The sequence below is a fragment of the Aedes albopictus genome, chromosome 2 (genome assembly GCF_035046485.1).
Source record: "Aedes albopictus strain Foshan chromosome 2, AalbF5, whole genome shotgun sequence".
Lineage (NCBI taxonomy): Eukaryota > Metazoa > Arthropoda > Insecta > Diptera > Culicidae > Aedes > Aedes albopictus.
Genome location: NC_085137.1, coordinates 442,681,490 through 442,689,464, shown reverse-complemented (window position 1 = coordinate 442,689,464; position 7,975 = coordinate 442,681,490).

Genomic DNA, 7,975 nt, shown 5'->3' with positions numbered 1-7,975 from the left:
CTAGTCGACCACTGTAGTAAAGTACATCTGGCTTGGTTGGTTAAATAACAACTTATGTTCTTTATTGTCAAATCCTATCTATACAAGACTACTGCGATCCTACATCTCTCCTTCCTTTTATAATATTTTGTTAACATCATTGGCTTAAAATAGTTTTTAAAAATATCAATTACACATCGTGTTATGACTTGTTCTATTCATTCGATTATAGCTTCGTAGTCGTTGGGTGTTCTCTAATAGTTGCTCTAATTTGGTCAGTTTGATTTCATCTGAAATAAAGTAAAATATTAGAGGTGACATTTTGTGGTATTTTAAGTTTATGCATGGATTTCGAGTCTTTTGTACTCTTATTATTCCATCTTCCTCTTTTTCTTTTCTTCAGCGTTATTTTTAGTTCTTTCTATAACTATGCTCGTTTTTTCGTATTTTCGTTTTTTTCCGATCCGAAAGATTTGTTCTTTTTAATATTCGTGTCTTCATTTCTCCTGTGTCTTTTTCCCCGTACCTACAATTATTAATAGTTGAATTCGATTAGCTGTTTCAAAAAAACAAAGGTTATTCCCGCGAGGATTGCCTCGGGGTCGTGAAATGGTGTACTTCATCCCTCATTGGGGTTCCACCTTGACTTTTGAGAATCATCCTGAGGTTCGCCTCTAGGTCAAAACAGCCTATAATTTCATCCCGCGAGGATCGCCTCCGGGTGTAATGCGTACTTCATCCTTTTGTCTGGGTTCCACTATCTCTACGGATTAGTGTACTTCATCCCAACAACAAGGTTCCGCCCGATTCCAAAGGATCGCCTTTGAATCTTTTTCTGCGTACTTCATCCCTTTGTCTGGGTTCCACTGTGCCTCCTCAACAGTGTACTTCATCCCAACAACAGGGTTCCGCATTGTCTCAAAGGATCGCCTTTAGACATTATATATTCTGCGTACTTCATCCTTTTGTCTGGGTTCCACTATCTCTATAGATCAGTGTACTTCATCCCAACAACAAGGTTCCGCTTGATTCCAAAGGATCGCCTTCGAATCTTTCCTGCGTACTTCATCCCTTTGTATGGGTTCCACTGTTCTTCTGAATAGTGTACTTCATCCCAACAACAGGGTTCCGCTATTTTGTGAGAGCCATGTAAAGGTGCTCCAGTAGATCCTACCAAGAGTAACTAATTCCTTAAGGGTTATCTAGTCACGTCAGTCCCAATAGAAATTCGGAAACTAAGGTCAACTCTATTTGAATCTCAGTTCAACAATACACCGTTCAAATGCACAAATCTTAAAATATAAATAACAGACAATAGTGTAATTCTTATTTTGTTCTTGCTCATTTGTCATAAGAAGGTGCGGTGCGCTGGTTTAAGTTTTCATGGTTCCATTGTCGCCCATCTTTGGATACCAACAAGCTTGTCCTTAATGCATTTTGGATATCCTCAGTAATGCAGTTTGTAAATTTCCTTTAAAAAATAGTTTTATTTTGCATTTGTTTTTATTTTTATTAGTGTATGTTCTACAAATTTTCAACTTAAAGCTTCAAGAACTTCAAGCAACACATTTTAAATGTTAATGTTCATAAAAATAAATTGTTGAAAGACTTTTCAATTTGAGCTAGTACAATTGTTCCAACCGCATATTTATGAATGATTTTTTTATTGGCTATTTGAAATAAGGAAAAGATCATCGTATTTGTTCAAATTTCACAAATATTTAACATATATTCATCACACTATTCATTTAGTTTCGAATCGCTCTAGAGGATAATTCCATCAAGCGGGATTCCATTTATATTTAGCGTTTATTATGGACCGCATTGCTGCATAGTACAAAACAGTTTGAGCTTTTTCCTTAGTGAAGCTATCTGTGAATCGATGTTAAGTATATTATGTATGTCAAAAAGATCATTAATCACCCACTTTTAAATATTTGTCAAGGATAAACACGTCCAATAAACACGTATTTTTCTCCCATCTGTCAGGTTTTCCTAATAGTGGCATTATTATGTTGAACTATAAATATAGGTTATAAAGCACACGATCCTCTACTATTATCCAATTGTTAGGATTATTTCAAACATGTATCAAGCATTATGTAAATTGCATTCCGCTTAACACTGATTCACGAAATTTTTTGTACAATTCATTTTCCGTCTTATTGAAAAAACAAAGCGATTACGTCACCGTCTGATTCCCTTATTTTTTTTGTGATCATACGTGTTCGCTTTTAACAAAAAATAAAACTATAATAAACAACGCTTCAATTTTTTTTTGTGAGTAGGATAAGTAGCAACAGCCTGAAGAACAGGCGCAACAGTGTCCATATCTTATTTCATATGTATCTCTTGTGCCTGTTTTCAAATTATCTACCAGATAGTGCATTTTTAGTTTGTTATTCTTATCAATTTGTTGTGTACTGTCGTGGGTTGAAAACCACTGATTACCAAAACCCATATACACAAATAAGCCAAAGGCCATCAGCCTTGCAATTGTATCGAACCCGAAAATGCAGATCCACGCAATAACAAACATATGCGCAAAGCGCCACACAACGTCAATAGAAAATCATACTTGTACCCGCACTCCGCGTGCGGTCCGAAACCAAGCTCACCCGAAAACGATAAGTGTCGAATTGCACAATTTGGGTAGGACCACCAAGGCACCCAAATTGTCTACTTTGCAAAGATGCTCATTCTAGAGCGTCTACTGTTGTCTCATTTACTCTTATAGTCAAAATAGGTTAAGTCAAATATTGTCACAGCTATATAAACCGAAGAACTGAAATAAACATCAGGAATGATTATCTACGAGTCAAACTGTTCTGACGTGGTCCTTTCTGGTGATAGCCTTTCGTGCTCACCATAGTTGGGATACCATTATAAGAAAGAAAGACCTTCTCCGATAATCCAAGTACAGTCGTCCGATGCCTTCTACAGTACCTCATCGCTGTTGAAGAAAGAAATCACACAACGAATTATTCAATTACATATTAGGATGTTTTTTTTTAACCGTGAAAGATTTTGCGTCGGCATGTTGAAAACATTACATTTTCCTATTTGTGACTAACTTGGCCAGTCAATCCAGTTTTACTCAGCTTTGTTGATTTGTCATTGCACTAGCCTTTTTCCATTTAAAAATTCATCTACTCAGATTGTAATTCTCTCTTGCAATTCTATGCCTTATGCCCTCCATAATCATAAATACTGGAGGTCATTTTCCTGCCACTCTTTTAAACGGTTGGCCTCGCGACTTGTTCGATATATATCGATTTTATCTCAATGCTTGTGAAAGTCCAAGTCCACCAACTCAAAAAGGTTCAGGCTCAGGATTTAAATTCAGCCGGCTGCAGCGTCCTTTTAGATGGCGCTACATTTCAATCGCAAATCTAAATACAAAAGGCTTTATTCACCTTTTCATCAAAATAAAACATTGGTACTTTGTTCTTTGTCATGAGTTATCACATCACTATGCCTTACCTTGTACATCCTGGTATGTACCATTCACGAGTCCTTCATTTCAAAACTTACGTACTACAGAGTCTCTCCTTTCCGGCAGTACCAAATTCTAGTTTGAACTAGTTCGGATAAGTTCTGCGTATTCTTCATGATGACCAATGCTGGATCTACTTATTTTGATTCTCCGGATTTATTTTGGACGGCAATGGATCCTAATAGCGGCTTGTGATTGCACAGGGGCGTTTTCGGCAGTAGATGGCACCAGTTTCATGCTGCTGTCCATTCCGATGCGCCACTTAAGTTTTTTTCCTTGTTTCTTCTTGTTTCCTTTTGTTGATCCTCTAGGGTGAGCGTGAGGCGAGCGTCTTCTTGCATCGATTATTGTATCGTTTTCATCCTCGTCGCCATTTGTAGTAAAGTACATCTGGCTTGGTTGGTTAAATAACAACTTATGTTCTTTATTGTCAAATCCTATCTATACAAGACTACTGCGATCCTACAACCACCACCACCGCCACCTCCTCCGCGGCCTACGCTCAATCCGGACAGGAGACCACTTGCGCCGGGGCCAATTTTCCCCTTACCCAGACTAGTTCTCGTGAGTAATTGAATGATGTGGATACAAGGGATCATCTTTTAATGGCTGTGTTTTCTTTTACATTTCAGTTTCCAGCACTGAGGAGGGACTGATATAGTTAAACTAGGCAGCTTATTTGAATTGCAATAAAGTTTTGTTTTCATAAAATAAATAGGTGGTTATTTATTATTTGGCGCTCCTTTGTGTACCTGCGAGTTACGAATGAATCATTTTAAGGGTTATGCTATTTTCCTACAGTTTATTGTTATTTGCGTTATTCTATGCCCCAGTATAGCAATTCAAATGAAGAAGAGAACCTGTTCTAAAAATTCTCAGAAGGTTATCTTTTAAGGATTTTATTTGGATCACTTCTGCATCAGTGACTTAACTAAGTTGAAATTTTTTGATCATGCGGAGCGGATGTTCCACGTCCAAGTAAGACGGAAATTTTTTCCTAGGATGGAATCACGGAACGGCAGATGGATGCTAAAAGCATTATTTGTGGCGGTACTTCCCACGCTAACAATGATAGCATGGCGAAGGAATATATCAAAACAAATAATTATTTGAATTGCGGGGGCAATCATTAGTCAAAATTTTGGGATTGCCCTATTCGTAAAAAAGTTGCTGTATCACGTGTCTGGCAGATGAATGGGAACGTCAATCCCTCCAAACAAACTTTATACGAGAAATCAATGTAGAAAAAGTTACCGGAAGAAAAAACAAAAACTCACAATTAAAACAGGAACCAACTAAGCGACCGACCCCACATGACTGAATGCAAAACGAACCCAAATCTTATCGAACAGACACAACCACCAAAAACCACGTGCACCTCAAATTTACTTTATGTAGGCGCGTAAGCCCCGCCAAAGTTTCAGTCAGCAATCCCACAACGTCAGCCACAATGCAGTATTTTCGCACAGCTTGGCTCTTCCTGATTCTAACGGTGTTTCTCACCCTCACCATGGACCAAGGACAATGTCAGGCTCCTGTACCTCCCAACGCCATCAAGCGACGTCCACCCCAACCGCCGCCACTACCTCAGAAGATGCGTCGATTAAGGTCCACTACGACCGAAGAACCGACCACAACGACCCTTCCACCTACGACCACAACTACCGTGGCACCTACAACCACCACACCGGAACCTACCACAACCCTCCGCGGCCGAAAGAGACCACCTACCCCGTCGCGAAATCGACCATCGCCACCAAACCGCCCGAGCCGTCCCAGTCGAGGAAATCGGCCAAGTCGGCCACCACCACCGCCACCTCCTCCACGGCCTTCACTTAATCCGGACAGGAAACCACTTCTGCCAGTATTCCCCCCACCCAGACCAGTTCTCGTGAGTATTTGAACGCTTTGGGGGCTAATGAACAATAATTCTAATGTCCGAACACCTTTTTTGCTATTTCAGTTTCCAGCACTGAGGAGGGACTGATAGAGCAAAACTAGTTTATTTGAACTCCAATAAAGTTTTGTTTTCATAAAGTACATAAGTGATTATTTTCTCTCCCTTGCGTATCCGCATCGACTTCATCGATTTATCTTATGTCGAATTCGTTTATTCCCGACGGTGCACTGCACCGGTGTAGCATTTGACACCGGAAAAACGAACGGTTTCGGTGCAATTTGTTGACAGCTTATGATGGTATTAGTTTATGTCGAATTCGTTTATTTGCACCCCCTGCACCGCTTTGCCACCGGGTGTAGCAAACTTGCACCGAAACCGTTCGTTTATAGGGGAACAAAGCCCAAAATGCCAGGATGGGGTAAAATGGCCCAACTCATAAAATCATTCCTGAATGGGACTTGATCATTACTATTGGTGAATGGTGTCAAGATATGTTTACATCGAACATTCTTCTAGAAGCTAGGCCACGAAACCCACGAAAAATCTTTTGATTTCCCAATGAAAATCGGCAACTTCCGGTTTTTCGTGCTTGCAATTAAGGTTTTCTGGTGATTTTATTACCAGCCAAGTGTTTCCAACGAGATTTAGGCACGCATGGAGACGCATGGTTGTTGATGTCTACGCTTTCCATGTTTGGGGTCATTTAAATATTACGAACATCGTTTTGCGGAGAGGGGGGTAACACTCCATTTATTGAGTATACGAATAAAGCGGGACAGAGGGGGGAAAAGGAGTCGGAAATGCCCGAAAACTGATGGACGTAATTTTTGAATGTTTTCATGAAGTGGCATCTTACCCCATGGCAGATGGCCTTTTTGCACCACTTCCGTTTTACGAATCAGTTTTTAAAATCGCTAAAAATCGATGAAAATGCAATAATTTAGTGAATATTTTTGCTGAAGTATCGAGCAAATATTGTCTAGTTGCTGTTACCACTTTGAAAGCCTAACAAATGCGGCTAATTATCATTGAAAACGATGAATGTTTGAAAAATGGCATTTTACCCCACTTGACCCTACCCCGGACAGACATGTGATACGAGTGTGATTCCTGTACAACGGTACGCAGTGTCAAGAAAATTTTAACAAGACTGACTTGAACTGAGAGAATTTTCAGTATGGCACTCATTTCAAGCGCAATTGTACAGTGATTCTTGTATCACATGTGTGTCATAAGTATTATTCGCAGGTACTGTTCTGTTTTGACACCCGATTGGCACCGGTGCAAGAAAATGCTACACCCAGTTTGAGCGCGGTGTAGCAGGTACAAAGCTAGTTTTACCAATACATGCATATCGCTGAACTTGTATCGTGGTTTTGTTTTGGTAGGAATGATGATTTTCTCTTCGGCGTTAGGTAAACAGTTTTCTTGGATATTCATTTAACAGCAAATCTGTGCGTTTAAAAATTATTTTAACTTGATCGATGATTATCACGTCTTTCAATCAACTTCTGAGGAATCTTCAAAATTTATCGGTAAAATGAAATTTTAAAAAGTAGATTCAACGTATATTTTCCCATTACCATTTTTTTTTTACTATCGCAAATATGTTGATTACTTTGAATGATTTTAATCGTTAGAAATTTCTGTCTGGACTGAAATATTACTGAAGTAACATTTTGTAGGTACAAACAGTTTCACAAACCGTAAATTCTATTTTTTTTTTCTTACAGCAAATATTGAATTTTTGAATTACATTGAAAGTCAAACAAATGTCACTGAAGGATGGTTAAAGCGTTTTTAATATGAGCTGCGTTTCAATAACGTTATGTTCTAAAAACCTTTTTTTACGTTGTAGCTAAACGTTTTCTATTGAACTGCCTTTAACATTTTTTGTGTTAAATTTGTGCACGTAGATCGTTTACAATTGCATGTTAGCATCCTTTTTTATTGGGAAACGGAAATTGTTAAATTCTTAAAAGTTGCTTTTAATTGAAAAATTATGATATTGCGAGAATTTGAAGAAGATAAATAATGTAGGAGTGTTAAAACATTGGATAACAATTTTCAAGTAACATTTATTATTACAAGTTTATTATGTACAAGTGGATTACTGAAAACTTTTAAAATTGTTAAATTGGATATAGAAAGTAAAAAATAAAAATAAATAAAAATAATTTTGTTCATCACGGAAATCATGAAAACATTGATTATGTTTATTTTTGATATCTTTTATTGTTTTCATTGACGCTCTCACCGCTCTTACTAATACCATCATAAGCTGTCAACAAATTGCACCGAAACCGTTCGTTTTTCCGGTGTCAATTGCTACACCGGTGCAGGGCACTGTCGGGAATAAACGAATTCGACATAATAAGATCGCGTGAGAGCGTCAATGAAAATAATAAAGGATTTCAAAAATAAACATAATCAATGTTTTCATGATTTCCGTGATGAACAAAATTATTTTAATTTATTTTTATTTTTTACTTTCTATATCCAATTTAACAATTTTAAAAGTTTTCAGTAATCCACTTGTACATGATAAACTTGTAATAATAAATGTTACTTGAAAATAGTTATCCAATGTGTTAACACTC